Source organism: Macaca nemestrina, chromosome 10 (genome assembly GCF_043159975.1).
Source record: "Macaca nemestrina isolate mMacNem1 chromosome 10, mMacNem.hap1, whole genome shotgun sequence".
NCBI lineage: Eukaryota > Metazoa > Chordata > Mammalia > Primates > Cercopithecidae > Macaca > Macaca nemestrina.
In genome coordinates this window covers 49,230,013-49,250,523 of record NC_092134.1, presented here as the reverse complement: position 1 = coordinate 49,250,523, position 20,511 = coordinate 49,230,013, and positions in this window count along the sequence as shown.

Below are 20,511 nucleotides of genomic sequence, written 5' to 3'. Positions count from 1 at the left end.
AAAGCAATCCTAAGCAAAACGAACAAAGCTAGAGGCATCCCGACACCTGATTTCAAACAATACTACAAGGCTATAGTAAGCAAAACTTCATGATAATGGTACAAAAACAGACACATGGTTCAATGGAGCAGAATAAAGAACCCAGAAACAAAGCCACACACCTACATCCATCTGATATATGACAAAATCGACAAACATATGCAACAAGATTCCCTATTCGATAAATGGTGCTGAAAATACTTCCTAGCCACATGCAGAAAGATGAAACTGAGCCACTACATTTCACCATATGCAAAAATTAATTAGAATACATTAAATAATTTAAATATAAGACCTAAACTATAAAAATCCTTGATGAAAACCTATGAAATGTCATTCTGGAAGTAGGCCTTGGGAAATCATTTATAACTAACACCTCAAAAGCAATTGCAACAAAAACAAAAATTGACAAGTGGTACCCAATTAAAATGAAGAGTTTCTGCACAGCAAAAGGAACTCAACAGAGTAAACAGACAACCTAAAAAACAGTAGAAAATATACACCAACTATGCATCAACAAGCAAAAAACAAATAACTCCATTCAAATGTAGGTAAAGGACATGAACAGACACTTCTCTAAGGAAGACATACCTGTGGCCAACAAACAAATGAAAAAATGCTCCACATCACTAATCATCAGAGAAATGCAAATAAAAACTACAATAAGATACCTGAGATGTCATACCAGTCACAATGGCTATTATTAAAAAGTTAAAAACAATAGATGTTGTCAAGCTTGTGGAGATAAGGGAATGCTTATACACTGTTGATCAGAATGTAAATTAGGTCAGCCACTGTGGGAAGTAGTTTGGAGATTTCTCAAAGGACTAGAAACAGAACTACCATTTGACCCAGCCATCTTATTACTGGATATATACTAAAAAAAATAGAAATTGTTGTACGAAAAGGACAAATGCACTGCTATGTTCAGCGCAGTGCTTTTCACAATGTCAATGACTTGGAATTAACTCAGCTCCCCATTAACAGTGTATTGTATAAAGAAAATATGGTATGTTCACACCATGGAATGTATATGCAGCCATGAAAAAGAAAACATGGCACATTTACAACATGGAATACTATGCAGTCATAAAAACTCTGTTCTTTGCAGCAGCATAGATGCGGCTGGAGGCCATTATCATAAGCAATACAGAAACTGAAAACCAAATACTGCATGTTCTTATGTATAAGTGGGGGTCAAATATTGGATACACATGGACATAAAGTTGCAAACAATAGACACTGGGGACTACTATCAGGAGGAGGGAGATGGTGAGAGAAGGGCTGAAAACTACCTGGGTGATGGGATCAATCATAGCCCAAAACTCGTGCAATAAACTTATGTAACAAACCTCCACATGTAGCCCCAAATTTAAAATAAAAGTCGAATTTTCATTTTAAAAATAATGAAGTCCAAGGCTGGGTGGCTCACGCCTGCCCAGCACTTTGGGAGGCCGAGGTGGGTGAATCATTTGAGGTCAGGAGTTTGAAACCAGCCTGGCCAACATGGTGAAACCCCATCTCTATAAAAAAATAAGCTGGGTGTGGTGGCACACGCCTGTAGTCCCAGCTACTCAGGAGGTTGAGACATGAGAATTGCTTGAATCCAGGAGGCAGAAGTAGCAGTGAGCCAAGATCGTGCCACTGCACTCCAGCCTAGGTGGCAAAGTGAAACCCTGTGTTAAATAATAACAACAATAAAGTCCATATGACTGGAATAAAAAACGGGGAGAATTGGGAAAAATTAAATGGCTCCACCAATGGTGCTGATGCCTAACTGACAATAAAACCTTCCTTAGTTTCAATTCTGAACTAGTAACCCTTAGCTTAAAGCTCTTTTGAGAAACAACTCCAACCTACTTATTATTTTATTTGTTTTAAATGTTTTCTTTTATTTTAAATGAAGGTATATATTTACTTAATCTTAATGTCAGATACATTCATGTACCACATAATGATGTTTCGGTCAACATATACTACTGTGGATCTCATATACTACAGTAGTCTCATAAGATTATAATGGAACTAAAAAATTTCTATTGCCTAGTGACATTATGACATCATGACATCATAGCTGTCATAAGGTCATAGTGCAAAGCATTACTCACATGTTTGTGGTGATGCTGGTGTAAACAACCCTACAGCACTGCCAGTCCTATAAAAGCATTGTATACAACAATTATGTACAGTACATAGTACTCAAATATGATAATAAGTATGTTACGGGTTTGTGTATTTACTGTAGCATACTTTTCATTGTTATATTAGAGTGTATTCCTACTTATACAAAATTAATTGTATAACACCTTCAGGTATATCCTCCAGGGGATATTCCAGAAGAATGCATTGTTGCCATAGGAGATGACAACTCCAAGCTTGTTATTGCCCCTGAAAATCTTCCAGTAGAACAAGATGTGGAGGTGGAAGACAATGATATTGGTAATCCTGAACTTTTGTAGGCTTAGGCTGATGGGCATATTTGTGTCTTTGTTTTTAACAAAAATTGCTTAGAGAATAAGTATATAAAGAATAAGTTACTTTTATATGACTGAACAATGTTGTGTTTTGAGCTATATGTTATTACAGAAGAGTCAAAATATTCAAAAATCAAAATGTTGCAAAGTAAAATTTGCAGTAAACTAATATCTACTTATTATTGGAGGAAACATTTAAAAAACAAATTTAGCATAGCCTAAGTGTACCGTGTTTATACAGTCTACAGTAGTGTATGGAAATGCCCTAGGCCTCACTCGCTGACTCATCCAGAGCAACTTCCAGTCCTGCAATCTCCATTCATGTTAAGCACCCTATAACAGGAATACTGTTTTTTAAAAAAATTATACTATTTTGTCATTGTATCTTTCAATGTTTAGATATATTTAGATACACTTACTTATTATTATGTTATAATTGCCTGCACTATTCAGCAGAGTAACATGCTATACAAGTTGTAGCCGTGGAACAATAGGTTATATCATCTAGGTTAGCGTAAATTTATTCTGTAATGGTCACACAGTGATGAAATTGCCTAAGGATGCATTTCTGAGAATATATCCCCACTGTCAAGCAATGCCAGACTGTAGTGCAAAAGGTACGTAAGACTAAGCAATCTCTACACCACCTTGCTATTTCCTCATCCTGAGTTCCAATTTTAGTGATTTTAGTACTTTCTTTTATTTATCTCCATTTATCTTAATAATTGGCTTGTACTGTGACATTTATTAATTCTAAAATATACCTATTTGACTTACTATTACAATGAGGAAAACTTACTATATTTGCATCTACTTCCCACCCATCTCATTTGATGTTCTGAAATTTTGCAATCATATGTTTGTATTTGGAATATGCGAGTGTTCGCATTTTCATTAATTTTGTAAGAATCTCTCTTGGCCCCCAGTCTAGAGTATCTCATTTCTCAGTTGCCAATAGTTTTTAAAATATTATTATTTTATAATTTCCCCCTTCTTTTTCTCTTTTTAAAAAAATCTTAGAATTTGGATATTAAATCTTATGGCTTGATACATGCACACACGCGCGTGCACACACACACACACACACACACACACACAGTCTTTATCTGGTCAATGCATTTTTTTTTTTTTTTTTTTTTACTTTTTATTTTTGGATTTTTGGTTTGGTTGCCTTGTCCCAGTTTTGTGTGAGTTACTTCCTTTGAAAGTCTAGTGATGATTTCCAGGCCCTTCACACTTAAATGAAAAGAACTAAAAAGCATTTAAGTAGATTCCTATCTGGTTATTTCCTGTGCCTGATTGACTTCCCTTTGCTAATATATTTCAGTCACTTTTATCTGTTCTTCTATTTTATTTATCTTGTAAGTTTATCCTTTAAAGATTTATTTTAATGCCATTGGTTTCAGGAGAAATAGAGATAATTTCACATGTTTAACTCACCATATTTAACATGAAAGTCCCAAAGGACATTACAGCTTCATTTTATGCTATTTTTACACTTCTATTATTTTACAAAGAGTGTATATGAAGAAATATATATATATATATATCACTCTTTATTTATATTTTTACGATGGAGCATATTATTCCCTACTTTGCAATATACGAAGAAGTATACTTGATTATATTTTGTCCTATTGAATCTCCTCTTTAGACAAAATTATATCTATTTTATTCTAGACTCTCTTAAAGAGATTAGTACAGAAGCTAGCACACATAGGCATTCAAATGATAGATGAATTGATATACATTATAAAATACAGGAGGAAAAATGAATTATATGATTTCTTTTATAGAACAATTACTTCTAAATATATCACTTTGGAATAGCAGGTGTTAATATTTTGGGGTTTTCCTAAAGAAGGTTTTATTAACTGTACTTTTATTATTTAACAACCCAGTATAGGTTTATTTTATAATTTCTTATTAGAATTTTTAAAAATATAAATACATTTTTGGGCACCTGAATGCCCCCTGATAGAAGCTAGGCTAAGCCAAGGCAGCTCATTTGGAACATCTTTGTTTTATATGTCTCTTATCATCTTCCTAGGATCATGGATTAGCGAGTTGTGTTCTTCTTAATACCACATGTTTAGAAAGTTGTGGTACGTATTGCTGTCTCATCCATAATTTATAAAATATATTTTCCTCATATAATTGTATTTTACATGTAAGTATTCTTACATGTCTGTACATACAGTGGTATTAACGTGACCAAACAGAATAAAAAAAATTATTAGATGGTGAAAAAAAACATACACATAAAGAATGATAAACAACATGAAGATTCTTCTTCAAGACATTAATGTTTTCCACTTTTCAAATTCCTCATTACCATAGCAATGTTAGTCATCTACAAAATACAAGATTCATGGACATTTTGAGTTTGGGCTAATGCACTACCATTTATACTTGGCTGAATTTTTTTTTAAAAAGTATTTTTTAAGTACCTTCACATTAGAATCATAAGCCAGGAAATAAGTGTTCTATAATTAGTATTCAGTTGAATTATAATCTACAAAAAAAGTTGCAAATGGAAGGGATCATCACCTAGGACAATCCGCACATTTTTCAGTCAAAACAATTGGGATTCAGAAGCTGAGAGTTTAATCATTGTCAGGGCAGGAAGTAAAATTCCTCCTCTTGAGTCACACAGAAGCATTTATTGCAGCCAGAACATATTCTATTAAAATTTTTTTTTGTTTCAGTTTAAAACTTGGTTGACTTTTAATGATTAAAGCAATACAAGTTTATTGTAGAAAATCTGAAAACTCTCAAAAATGTGGAGGAGAAAAATTTAAAATTTCATAATTAAACCATTTTTTTCAAATGCATCAAACCCTTATTTATATTACAATTTCCAAAAAATTCTGTATAATGCACTGGGGAAACATTTCATACAAAATAAATTCATTCATTAGTCAAAGTGCAGCACAGGGAGATTCATTTATCAGAAAAAATAGAGGCTTAATATCCCTAAATTAGAAAATATAAAAAGTAAGTTTTGTTGTTCTAAAATATAGGCACAAGCTCCACTCAACTTACAGGGCAGGTGAAACTCATTAACAAAAGTTTAAGACCAACGGATTATAAAGTAAAAGCAATTTTAAACTTCTTTTATAGTTTCTGATCTCCCATTCACTGAACATTGCATTTCATAAAAGACTTTAGTGCCTTTTATGGTAGGAATGTTTTAACACAGATTTATTTGTAAGGCTCGTGGGGACTTATAAACATTATGTTTTAATTGTTGTTTTAAGACTGATGTATTATGGCTGCTGCTTTCCTCTGTTTTAGTTCAATAAATCTCCAAGATCAAATCCCCCAGACTTGTGATTCACCATTTTTATACACAAACCACAATTTTTTCTCTCTGACTTTGTTTAGGAAGAAGGAACAAAGACATGGTACATATTAAATAATTAAGGTTCTGAGATATTCCATGTATATTATAGATTTTTAAAAGTATTTTGAAATGTTAATCCTGATGAATCATGCTTATGAAGACATATCATTTTGAACATTTAATTTTAGAAGTATACTCATGAATATGCTAACAAATCATTTTTAAAAAATTTTAAAGAATTAAAATGTTCACATGCTCAGTTGCTGGATAACAACAAAGCTGGATTTATAATATCTTGATAAATTGAAGTTAGAGCATGGAATAAATTTCACATACTGATATTTATTGACATACAATTTTCATTGACATATAATTCTCATCTGACTCTCTTAAACCCATACAATTTGTCCAACTATTTTTATGATTAGTGTTGATTCCAATTTAATAAAAATAAATTGGAAGGCAGTATGGTTTTAATGTAGTACTTTGAGTGTAACACTTTTGTGAGATACATCCTGAAACCATAACAAGTTGTGTACAATGCAACATTTCGTCTTAATTCACTGGCCACACACTCGTCCAGTTTTATTAAAAGAGCATATATTTATGCCTAGTATATACTTAAAGATGTGTGATCTTGAAGCAATAATAGATTTTGATATTGAAAAAGTAAATCAGACATATAAGGAAAACATTTTAAAACCTAATACTGACAACTAATAATTTAGCTGAATTAAAAAGCAATTAACCTGGTTTATCACAAGGAAAGCTCTTTTTGGGCATGCAAAATCCTCTGAGTGGAACTATAGTGCTTGGTCAAATAAGCATTTTTAGGTAAAAGGCATTGGTAACTATGAATTGACACTCCTGGTTCATGGAAATGATTCTTCAGCAAAGTCAGTCGCTACAGTAAAATGACTAATTGATCTAACTACTTGGATCCATGAGATTATCAGGAGGGTGTGAATTTCCCACTAGTGAATTATGTAAAAGATGACCTTTGGAAATTGAGAACTCTATCTAGATGGCTTCTCGCCTCCCTCTTAGCTTCAAAATGATGTTTTCAATTTTTTAGTAAATGAGTTGTCTTTGCTTCCCAAAAGAATTGGTCATAATTTATATTGTAAGTATGGGAAAAAAAGACGTTTCAATTTCAAAGGAAAAGAAAATTAACTAATATTATGGGAATGTTAATTTATTTTTAGGATGAAAATAATTTTTGAAATCATGCAACTCATTAAAGGCAGCCCCAAATAATGTGTTATTAAGTGAAGTTTCCTGGTCTTTTTCACACTTCTTTATTACTTTGACAGTCTTCGGAAGGTTAGATGCATTCATGCCTGCAGCTTTACATGGAATTCCCTTCATTTATTTGAGCCTCCTGCAACTTCTTTTGTAAATCATAATTCAAGTCCAGTTAAAAAAACAAACTTAGATGATCTAACACCATGTGGCTTAAAATAGTGAGAAACAATCCTCCAGTACATTGCTACATATGACATTCTGGTTTAAGCCACCACAAAGGCCTTCAAACAGAATGAAACATAAATCAGTGCAAGCTGTGGAAACAATAGCTTTCCAAATATTGTACTCTAGTGTCGACATCGTGCCACAACACAAAAACATAACAGAGTTTGAACTAGACCACACTCAGAATTTCAAAGGAAAATATACATTTCTGCACAGCACAGATGCCATCTCTTTTTTTCTGGTATACACACATCTGTTGCAATTCTGAAACAGGTCTGTAGCACAGTGATGGCATCACCATTAACTGATTTCAACCATGTTTGCACTAAATGGAAATATTAGAAGAATTTCTGAAGTGGTTTTTTTTCTGAGACTTGTTTCCTTGTGAAGTCTTACTATTGTAATATTTACAAAGGGCCAATTAAAAACATATTATGACTAAGACTTTCTCTTGATAATCTCCAGTGGCAATTATGCCCAAAATACATAGACGAAAATGATTTTTATACAAGGCATTCTATAGTAGTTAACATATTTATATTTGTAACCCAAGATAACTTAATAATATTGTAGATGCACTGCTCTAAAACCTGAACCATGGTAAGATAAGAAACCAACCTTGCTCCACTTAAGAGACCTCACATATTTTAGTTATCACATTTTATAAGTTTTTACCAACCACTTAAGTAGTCTTATGATAAAAATGTATACATACATACAAACATATTATGTATATGTATGTATACATACAAATGCATACATATATATACACACACATATACATATATACACACACACACATACACAGAGATAGTCCGACAGACAGAGAGAGAGATATCTGGAGCTACAGTTAAACTGGATGATCAATTTACTCCCCAATATTTGGAGAAGCACGAAGTTTAGTGGAAATATGGTAACTCCAAAATGGGGAACTAAAGAAGCATATGAACTTTTATACACATTGTTATCTTTTAGCTTTTCATTTCCATTACATGTAAGTCTCTAGAAGTTTTATTTAACTATACCTGTTGTAATTCCTATTTATTAAAGCCGAATTTACATGCATATTACTGTGTGCTTGTTTTTACTGTGGGACAAGAAAGCCAGAAAAAATTGGGCTCTGACTCAATGTTCCCCCTAAAGATTGCCCTAATGGTGAGTGGTACAATGGAAAGAGTAATGAGAATTTTTAAAAGTCTGAAATTTTTCATATATATATATATATATATACACACACACACACACGTATATGTATATTTAGCAAATAGTAGTAACCTAAATTTATTGCGTACTTGTTATACTCTAGGCACCAGGCTAAGAGCTTTATACATATCTCTTAATTAATTTTTGAAGATGCTCTGAAAAGTAAATAACATTAAAAACTTATTTTACAAATGAGTAAATCAGAGCACAAATAGTTTACCCAAAATTATACATGCATGGAAATTATAATTCGTAATTAATGGACCCTGGTGTTTACTTTTTAAACTACCATGTTTTAAACTATGAGAAAGAATAGTTTGCTTAAATAATTTTTAAGTTTAATGTAATCAACAGACACTACCTCCTAATAACTTATATTTCTGTATTATCTAGGCTATAAGTGAAAAAAATCACTTGGAGCTACACAGAATGTTTGTAACAGTGGCACAGGAGGTATCTCATGCAACTCAAGCCATAGAAATAGACTAGAAACAGAGTCTGAAGCGCAGAGCTTCAGATAGAAAGAGAAAGACACAAATAATTAAAAGCACAGAGTGGAAAATTGTTGCTGACAAATTACATTTTCTCACCACTCAGAGACGAAATATGAATTCTTTTTGACCTACTTTTTGAAAACTCTGGCAAAAAGAATCTAGATGATATTGGCAGGGCTGGTATCTGTGAGATGAGATTTGTGATAGAAGATGCAAATATGTCGGGGAAGACCTCAGGGCAGAGAAAATTTTACATCCGTTTCCGAGATTTACTTTACATCCATTTCCAAGATTTATTTTACAAAGACTCTTGCAAGACCCTTATGGAAGCCCTGGCCCCACAAGAATCTGTACATTTGCAGGGGAGAGTTCTGCCTCCCTAGGACATCATGGAAGCACATCAGAAATAGGTCAAGAGCAACTGAAAGGTCCAGAAGCACAGCTGAGAGCAAGTGTATGGAGCAGGATATAAACAGAACATAATATGACTGTGGACATAAACAGCAGATGAAGTGGAAACAAAATTTGTCTCAAATCCTTTTAATTTTTTATGTCTTTCTTTTTATCAATTTGTTCAATGAGCATTTACTGGACACATACTATGTGCTGCACACTGTTCTGGATGCTAGGGATACAGCCAAATATAGAACTGAAATACTCGGCCTTCATGTAAATTACATCTTTGTGGGGAGACTTACCAGAAACAAAAAAGTAAATAGATAAATTTTCAGATATTGGTAAGTACTTACTGACAAAAGATGACTGAGGGAGGGACCATTTGCTATTGTATCCTATAGTCTGTCCAGGGAAGGATTGTGTATTAAAATGCCAACTGAGAACAAACCTAAGGGTAGTGAGAGAGCACCTTACATTATATCTGGCACAGGAAGCATGAAAACATCAAGTGCAAAGTCCCCATAGGAGAAGTATGCCTGGGCTGTACAAACTTTAGCAATGAGGCCAATGTGGCTAGAGTCAAGGAGGGGAAGTGTGGCGGGAAGAAGATCCAATAGGGTCACTGGAGGCCAGTGAGCAGAAATAAAACTGCACGTATCCTATGTATTCTAGTATTATGAAGGCAACCCCTATGTTCAAATATCATTTGGAAAGAAGATAAAAAGGACAGAATGGCATGAAAATTTTGATTGAGCAGTTAACAATAAAGATTAAATGTCCAAAAAATGTTGCTCTGAATAACATTGAATTGGCTAGATTATGATTATCCAGAAAATAGGACCCGTAGCAGAGACTGAATTAATTAGGAAGAAATACTATAAATATTTGCAGGTATAAATGTAATACATATAAACTGTATTACTCCATTTTCATTCTGCTAATAAAGACATCCAAAGACAAGGTAATTAATACAGGAAAGAGATTTAATGGACTCTCAGTTCCACATGGCTGGGAAGGCCTCACAATAATGGCAGAGACAAGGAAGAGCAATTCATGTCTTAAATGGATGGCAGTAGGCAAAAAAAAAAAAAAGAAAGAGCTCGTTCAGGGAAACTCTCCTTTATAAAACCATCAGATATTGTGAGACTTATTCACTATCAAGAGAACAGCACGGGAGAGACCCACCCCCATGATTCAGTTACCTCAATATATGGGAATTATGGGAGCTACAATTCAAGATGAGATTTGGGCTGGGACACAGAGCCAAACCATATCATTCTGCCACTTACATGTATACCTGGCATAGGAAGTATGAAAACAGCAAATCCAAAAGCCCCACAGGAAAAGTATGCCGGCAGTGTACAAACTTTAGCAATGAGTCCAATATGGTTAGAGTGAAGGAGGGGAAGAGTGGAAGCATGAAAAGTCCAATAGGGTCATTGGAGGCCAGTGAGCAGAAATAAAACTGCACATATTGTACATATCCTGGTATTATGTAGACCACCTTTACATCCAAATATAATTTGGAAAGAAGATAAAAAGGAAGAAATGGCAGGAAAATATTGATTGAGCAGTTAGCAATAAAGACTAAACTTCCAAAAAGATGTAGCTCTGGATAACATTGAATTGGCTGTATTATGCTTATCTAGTAAATAGGGTCCATAGCATAGATGGAATTAATTAGAAAGAAGTATTGAAAATGTTTGCATTTTTTTATATATAAACTAAAATGTTTACACTGAAAACCAGTGTGAATCATCAAATAATGAAAAAGTAATATCAATTTGTAGAGCTTTATGGGAGAAAACATTAAATAATATTTCACAGCAATGATTAGAATCTAACATATTCATTTATTTTTTTAACTACCATCAATAGAGCTTAAAGGTTAAGCATCTTTAAGGCACTTTGGCAATCTAAAGAAAAAAAATGACTTAAATAAGACAAAATAAGACAATGAAAACATTGAATAAACTAACTATGGACTGTTTAATGAGAGAGACTAGAAACAGGTTTTTTTAAAAAGTTACTAAAAAGCTTTGGCAAAAATATGTGTGATAGAAACATCTTATGACATGAAAAAATATCTAGGCAAAAATATTTAAATAAAAATGGGTTTTGTAGTAGTATTTTAAACAAACAATCTTGCATAGTTAACCAGATAAATTTCAACAAGTGCTAATTTGCATCTTGTAAATAGTAAGGAGATTCTTTATTAAACTTTTACCATTATTTAATGTGTTAGTTTAATTTCTAAAAATGACTAAGCTTGATTTAGTTGGGTCTTGAGTGACAGGGAGCAGAATTATTTTTTAATTTTTTATTATACTTTAAGTTCTAGGGTAGATGTGCACAACATGCAGGTTTGTTACATAGGTATACATGTGCCATGCTGGTGTGCCGCACTCATTAACTCATCATTTACATTAGGTATATCTCCTAATGCTATCCCTCCCCACTCCCCCCACCCCACAACAGGCCCTGGTGTGTGATGTTCCCCTTCCTGTGTCCAAGTGTTCTCATTGTTCAATTTCCACCTATGAGTGAGAACATGCAGTGTTTGGTTTTCTCTTCTTGCAATAGTTTGCTGAGAATGATGGTTTCCAGCTGCATCTATGTCCCTACAAAGAACATGAACTCATCCTTTTTTATGGCTGCATGGTATTCCATGGTGTATATGTGCCACATTTTCTTAATCCAGTCTGTCATTGATGGACATTTAGGTCGGTTCCAAGTCTTTCCTAATGTGAATAGTGCTGTAATAAACATATGTGTGCATGTGTCTTTATAGTAGCATGATTTATAACCCTTTGGGTATATACCCAGTAATGGGATGGCTGGGTCAAATGGTATTTCTAGTTCTAGATCCTTGAGGAATCGCCACACTGTCTTCCACAATGGTTGAGCTGGTTTACAGTTCCACCAACAGTGTAAAAGTGTTTCTATTTCTCCACATCCTCTCCAGCAGAATGTGTTTCCTGAGTTTTTAATGATTGCCATTCTAACTGGTGTGAGATGGTATCTCATTGTGGTTTTGATTTGCATTTCTCTTATGGTCAGTGATGGTGAGCATTTTTTCATATGTCTGTTGGCTGCATAAATGTCTTATTTTGAGAAGTGTCTGTTCATATCATTCACCCACTTTCTGATGGGGTTGTTTTTTTCTTGTAAATTTGATTGAGTTCTTTGTAGGTTCTGGATATTAGCACTTTGTCAGATGAGTAGAATGCAAAAATTTTCTCCCATTCTGTAGGTTGCCTGTTCACTCTGATGGTAGTTTCTTTTGCTGTGCAGAATCTCTTTAGTTTAAGTAGATCCTATTTATCAATTTTGGCTATTGTTGCCATTGCTTTTGGTGTTTTAGACATGAAGCCCTTGCCCATGCCTATGTCCTGAATGGTATCGCCTAGGTTTTCTTCTAGGATTTTTATGGTGTTAGGTCTAACATTTAAGTCTCTAATCCATCTTGAATTAATTTTCATATAAAGTGTAAGGAAGGGATCCCGTTTCCACTTTCTACACATGGCTAGCCAGTTTTCCCAGCACCATTATTAAATAGGGAATCCTTTCCCCATTTCTTGTTTTTGTCAGGTTTGTCAAAGATCAGATGCTTGTAGATGTGTGGTATTATTTCTGAGGGCTATGTTCTGATCCATTGGTCTATATCTCTATTTTGGTACCAGTCCCATGCTGTTTTGGTTACTGTAGCCTTGTAGTATAGTTTGAAATCAGGTAGCGTGATGCCTCCAGCTTTGTTCTTTTGGCTTAGGATTGTCTTGGCAATGCAGGCTCTTTTTTGCTTCCATATGAACTTTAAAGTAGTTTTTTCCAATTCTGTGAAGAAAGTCAGTGGTAGCTTGATGGGGATGGTATTGAATCTATAAATTACCTTGGGCAGTGTGGTCATTTTCACGATATTGATTCTTCCTATCCATGAGCATGGTATGTTCTTCCATTTGTTTGTGTCCTCTTTTATTTCATTGAGCGATGGTTTGTAGTTCTCCTTGAAGAGGTCCTTCACATTCCTTGTAAGTTGGATTCCTAGGTATTTTATTCTATTGGAAGCAACTGTGAACGGGAGTTCACTCATGATTTGGCTCTCTGTTTGCCTGTTATTGGAGTATAAGAATGCTTGTGATTTTTGCTCACTGATTTTGTATCCTGAGACTTTGCTGAAGTTGCTTATCAGCTTAAGGAGATTTTGTGCTGAGACAATGAGTTTTTCTAAATATACAATCATATCATCTGTGAATAGGGACAATTTGACTTCCTCTTTTTCTAATTGAATACCCTTTATTTCTTTCTCTTGCCTGATTGCCCTGACCAGAACTTCCAGCACTGTGTTGAATAGGAGTGGTGAGAGAGGGCATCCCTGTCTTGTGCCAGTTTTCAAAGGAAATGCTTCCAGTTTTTGCCCATTCAGTATGATATTGGCTGTGGATTTGTCATAAATAGCTCTTATTATTTTGAGATACATTCCATCAATACCGAATTTATTGAGAGTTTTTATTATGAAGTGCTGTTGAATTTTGTCAAAGGCCTTTTCTGCATCTATTGAGATAATCATGTAGTTTTTATCTTTGTTTCTGTTTGTATGCTGGATTACGTTTATTGATTTGCATATGTTGAACCAGTCTTGCATCCCAGGGATGACCACTTGATCATGGTGGATAAGCTTTTTGATGTGCTGCTGGATTTTGTTTGCCAGTATTTTATTGAGGATTTTTGCATGGATGTTCATCAGGGATATTGGTCTAAAATTCTGTTTTTTCTGTGTGTCTCTGCCAGGTTTTGGTATCAGAATGATGTCGGCCTCATAAAATGAGTTAGGGAGGATTCCCTCTTTTTCTGTTGATTGGAATAGTTTCAGAGGGAATGGTACCAGCTCCTCCTTGTACCTCTGGTAGAATTCGGCTGTGAATCTGTCTGGTCCTTGACTTTTTTTGGTTGGTAAGCTATTAATTATTGCCTCAATTTCAGAGCCTGTTATTGGTCTATTCAGGGATTCAACTTCTTCCTGGTTTAGTCTTGGGAGAGTGTTTGTGTCTAGGAATTTATTCATTTCTTCTAGATTTTCTAGTTTATTTGTGTAGAGGTGTTTATAGTATTATCTGATGGTAGTTTGTGTTTCTGTGGGGTTGGTGGTGATATCCCCTTTACTATTTTTTATTGCCTCTATTGGATTCTTCTCTCTTTTCTTCTTTATTAGTCTTGCTAGTGGTCTATCAATTTTGTTGATCTTTTCAAAAAACCGGCTCCTGGATTCATTGACTTTTTGAAGGTTTTTTTTGTTTGTTTGTTTGTTTGTTTTTTGTCTCCATCTCCTTCAGTTCTGCTCTGATCTTAGTTATTTCTTGCCTTCTGCTAGCTTTTGAATGTGTTTGCTCTTGCTTCTCTAGTTCTTTTCATTGTGATGTTAGGGTGTCAATTTTAGATCTTTCTTGCTTTCTCTTGTGGGCATTTAGTGCCATAAATTTCCCTGTACACACTGCTTTAAATATTTCAGAGAGCAGAATTTTAATCTATGCCAGGGGATGCTTAATTCCTCACTACATAAATAGAAGAATAACAGATAAGTAAATAGTTTTTCAGAAACAAACAAGTAGCATTTGCACTTGTCAGTGTGACTTGAAACTTGGAATACTCATTTAGAATACTAATCATTTTTCTAGCTTTTTATAGAATGGTACTAATAAAATAATATCTATTTGTTAATCTCATGTAAAATTTACTTTTTCTTGCACACTGTTCTGAGTCACATAATATAATGGGTTTTATTTGATAATGAGGAGGCAGGGCTAATCCATTTTTATAATGGAATAATAAGGAATTTACATTGGGTAGCAGCAGTATTTTTGTATATGGATGATTGATGCAGTTAGTAGTTTGTGGTGGCAGTTGATTAGTAATTTCTCTCTTGTCTTTTTTCCTCCAGAAATTAAAACAATCTCTTGTGCCCTTAGAGAGTTAAAAAAATTGCAAAGTTATTTAGGTTGAATTTGTTGATGGACTAAGATTATCAGGATGGACTGATACATGGATAAACGGATGAGTGGATGGATGGATGGTAGATTGACAAATAGGTGAGAAATACAATCTACTCCAAAAAGTTTGAGATGCCCTTCCCCTGGAAAGGCTGTTTTCTCTCTTGTTACTGGTAAACATTAGGATAATGAAAATCTGTGAGAATTAAGAAAAAGATTACTGCACATAGTGTCTGTGGCAGTGAAACAAAGTAGGACATAAGGGTCACAAAAAGAGAGAGAGAGAGAGAAAGAAAAGAAAAGAAAAGGAAGAAAGAAATTAGATTGTCAGGCAGACTTTCCAGTTTTCGCTTTGATGCAGGACTTCTTTTCGAAACAGCAGTGGGAATAGAGCAATCAATCTCAGCAGGTGAAAGTGTCAAATGGAAACATTTTGATGAATGGAGCTGGCAGAAACATAGCAGAAGAATTCTCTGGGTCGGTCAAGCTATTTTGCACTTATATACATTAGACAAAGATGGTTTCACCCTCATCAACCCGGAATGGAAGAGACAAGTGGGGTTACCTATTTCTTGATACATCCTTTTAGGTAAGTTTGTAAAAGAAATATTGATAGTGATGGATGAAATCAAAAGTCAACAAGGAAGACTGATAAGAAAAAAAAATACACACACACACACACACACACACACACACACACACACACATATATGATTGTGTTTAATGGTTATTCTAGGCTCTCATGGCCTGAGGGAAACAGTTATATTTGACCCTTCTAATACTATACTAATTTTACGATTCATCAATTAAACTATAATATAAAGGGAAATTTGAGTTGCAAAGGGTGCATTTTTTATTTTATAGATTGAGCAAATTAGGTGATTCATAATCTATGAAAAAGAGGGTTCCAAAAAAGTGAAGATATTTCAGATCAAATTGGGAAAAATATGTAAATAAATAAATTACAAATGCTAGACATCAAATGTAATTGAATACTAGACACATGGAAATGCTTTTGTTTTATATTGTATGGGACAAAGACCATTTCAGTACTTAAAAATATATCAAATTGTAGTTGAGCATTTACTGTGTTCGATCATGATAACTAGTACAGATAATTAAATACAATGATAACATTGTTGTATGACAACCCTTATTATAACAATTTTCTAAACAAAAGAAATTGAAGATTAGAAAAGTTAAACAACACGCTCACAGTCATTCAGCTGATGAATTGCCATCCTGGAAACAAAAGTCATTCTTTCTTTGTTGTTGTTGTTGTTGTTCATATCAAAATCTATTCACTGTGCAGAAGTGCCTTGCTTGGTAACATATGGATAGATACTACTATCCAAAACCAGTTTTAATGTTACACAATTCCATGGGTTGTGAAGGGATATTTTTCTTTTAAATAAAATCTATTTAGAGAATGGGGCAACCATTTTTAACTTAGAAAAAAAGTTGTAAATTATTTCTCTGTTATTCTGGAAAATCAAAATGTTTTCTCTGTCTTTAGAATTCAGAACACATAGTGAGGGGTAAAAAGTTGGATGGAGAAAAAAAAAAAAAGAGCATGCTAGAAAGTTTCTACTTTATCATTACCTCAACATGAATAGCAATCTAAATGATGCAGTCAGAAGAGTGTATTTGATGACAAATCTGGTCATTATTAGACAAAATATTCCCTTGTATTCAGACTCATGAAATGGTACTATATCCTGAGTATGGAAATATTTTCCACTTGTGAGGAAAATGATGAATGGTGTTTAATTGCCTATTCACATTTTTTTTTGTGTGCCACAGTGAGTAGAAGATTTGATTTGGACAAATTTTCAACAAAATAGACATCTGGTATCCTTGAATGTGTAAAATCAAGTATCTCTCTTCTTTTATCTACCTCAATTTACCCCCAAGTTTTAAAATCATTGCAAGATAAGACTTTTTTAAATATATGGAAACTTTTTATAACATGTTGTTCAAAAAGCTTTCTTCTTAATTTTTTTTTTGTCACAGAGGAAAAACTGAATGAATATAAAGTTGATTTTTATGTAGACAAGTGATAACAGTTTTTTTAGGAAGTATTATGACAGTTAATATTTGATGTGAAATACTAACAGATATTGTGCATGCTGCTGTTTTCTAAAACCATAAAGTCATGAAGTAGTTACTATAAATGTGGTGCTACACAGTTTTATTTCACTTTCAAGCTTCATGTGTATCAACAAAGCAAATGATTTTCTAGCCATGAATTAGTGTTCAAGCAACATCTTTACTATTCATCAATCACAGTGATTTTCAATTATTTATTCTCTATCACCTGACTTTATTAAGTACAGTCTCTCTTCCTGTCTCTCAATCCCTTTAAAGCTTCTAATTCTCATTGAATATTTTCCCTTGTCTTTCAGCAACAGGAAGTTATCCACATATTAATGAATATCAAAATAAAGGCAATTCATAGGGCCAATAAATATTTTATATAATTTAAAGTTATTTTGTTATGTGTTATCTGTATTATAATTTGATTATATAGGATTACCATATTTATTGCATAAGTAAACACAACTTAACAGGCATTTTTTAATTAACTTATGAACTTAGATTATATCTTTCTATGAATTCATACAAAATTAACAATATGTTCATTTGGGCTCAATAATTGTGGTGCTAATTCATAACTTTTGGGAAATTCTTGGATTTACTCTACTATCAGATTCTAAGATGGACAAGATGTTTTCATTATTACATTGTACAAGTAATTTTAGTCATATCTAGATTTAAATGTTGTAGTTAAATCTGTAACTTTCTTGCCTATAATTCCCAGTCTAGGATGAGGAATTCATCTACACAGTTACATTCAGTACTGTTTTACCTTTTCCAAACAACTTTACTAAGATTATTGCTGTCAGCTTAATAATGGTCCAACAAATCCTATGCCTAACAGAGGCACTTCAGCAAAGAGGTGGATAAGGTGGGTAAGGAAGAAAATCAGTTTATTTTCCAGGGTTTGAGATGTATATTCTCAAATGTAACCTCATAGCATTGTACTAGCACATTACTCTAAATTTAATGTACCCTGTTTGGTGTGTAAGTTTTTATGAAAACCTTCTTGAGAACATGAGGATTCTATCACTCCAGTTTTTTCCAACAAAATCTTAGGTAGTACCTGTACATAGTAGCAAGTAATTAATATTTGTTTCAATGAATCAAGGAATCACATGGTGTTGAATTAGGCATAAACATAATAATAATTATATTGTTTAGTGTTTATATTTCCATCACTGGGCTAAACATTGAACACATATCACATTTCTTGTTTAAAATAAGTACATGATGCAAATATTATCCCCATCATATAACATTCCCTAATCCAAATTCAGTGCATACTAAGATTTTTGCAGTTATTTGATGATTTGATAGTATTGAGACTAAGGATTATTGCTGCAATGGGTATTATATAATACCAATTAGATTCTTTCTGGTATTAGCTAATACTATAAAGGTAATTTATTTGGAATTCGAGAAGGGAGTCATGTGATAAATTAGACCTACAGAAACAAAGAATATGGTATATTTAATATACATCTATCTGCCATTTGAATATAAGAAATTGATATACTATATAATATAGAAAGATTTTACTAGCCGAGACCACAAATGTTTGAATATGTCATTTTATTCAATCTGCAGGTCTTGGCATTTCATGTTAAGTAATTTGGACATGAGTGAGATGGAGCAGATTTGTGAGAATGTTCCACCTTGGAAATTCAGAAGCTAGGATATAGCTCATAATTTATTATCAGTAAATGTCATTCACCAGAAAGTAAGGACAACCTCTTTAAGTCTTTTATTAAGACAAAATTCAAACACATATAAATTATATAAAATGGTATAATGCTATACAACATCTAGATTTAAGAAGTATAAATGTGTTTTATTTGCTTTATCTAAAGTTTTAAAGAATTATTTGAATGTAAGTAAATATAAATATCTTAATGGCTCAGTATGCATCTCTCAGAAACTTAACTAAATGTTTAGACTATTATAAATACTTCTCAAAATCACATTTTTGGGGGAAGTTCAATAATGTCATTTGCAGCTGATTATTTCAAACCAGGATCCAGTCAAGAATCACATGGTACATTTATTTAGACCAGATTAAAAAAAGAAATAGCTTTGACCTGGGAAACTTGCTCCAAACATTTGTGGCAGATTAATAAGGATAGGAAAGGAAAATCTATATACAGTGTATCAGTTATCTATTGCTGCCTTACAAACCAACTCAAACACGGTGGCTTAAAACAAGCACTATCAATTTAACTTACAATTTTGTGGTTTGGCAATTTGTGCTTCAGCAAATAATTTCTTTTGTTCTTGGCTGGATCCTCTAATACATCTGTGGTCAGATGCCAGCTAGTTGCAGGATGGCTGAGAGAGGTGGGCCTACAATGCCCTTATTTATATATGTGATGGTTGGCATTGTGTCAGCTAGAGCAGTAAGAGCAACCAGCCATATGTCTCTCATCATCTATCAGGGTAGCCTGACCTTGTTCAAATACTGTCTCCACCAGGTTCCCAACAGAAATCCTACTGGAATAAGCGAGTTTCAATGTCTCTCAGATTCAACGTATGGAGAAAGGTTTTACCTTTAAGTGGAAAAGACTGCAGAGTTTCATTTGAAAGGGATTTGCATAAGGTGGGTGAGAAGAATCATGACCCATTTTTTTGTAATCTACCACTCATACATTGCTTTAAGATGTTCGCCATGTGTAGAATATAGTAGAACTAACTCTGTTTTTTAGTCATTTTTAAATATTATTGGTTCAAAGTGCTTGGGTAAAATTTTACTCAAAACTTACAAAGCTTTCTACATGGGAAAATCTAGAAAAGACTCTTAATATCCTATGGGTCACAAGGAAAGGGAGAAAAAAAAAGAAATCCTACAACCCACAACCCCTGACTTCAAGAAACTCAGGCAAAGGCCAGGCCAATATTCAAGATAGAAAAGGGGAGAATGTGGAAGTTAAATTAAAAATCAAAATCTTAAATTGCATTGTGCTATGCTGGACTTTTACAATAATTATGACTGGGGAGGAATGAGGTCTTCC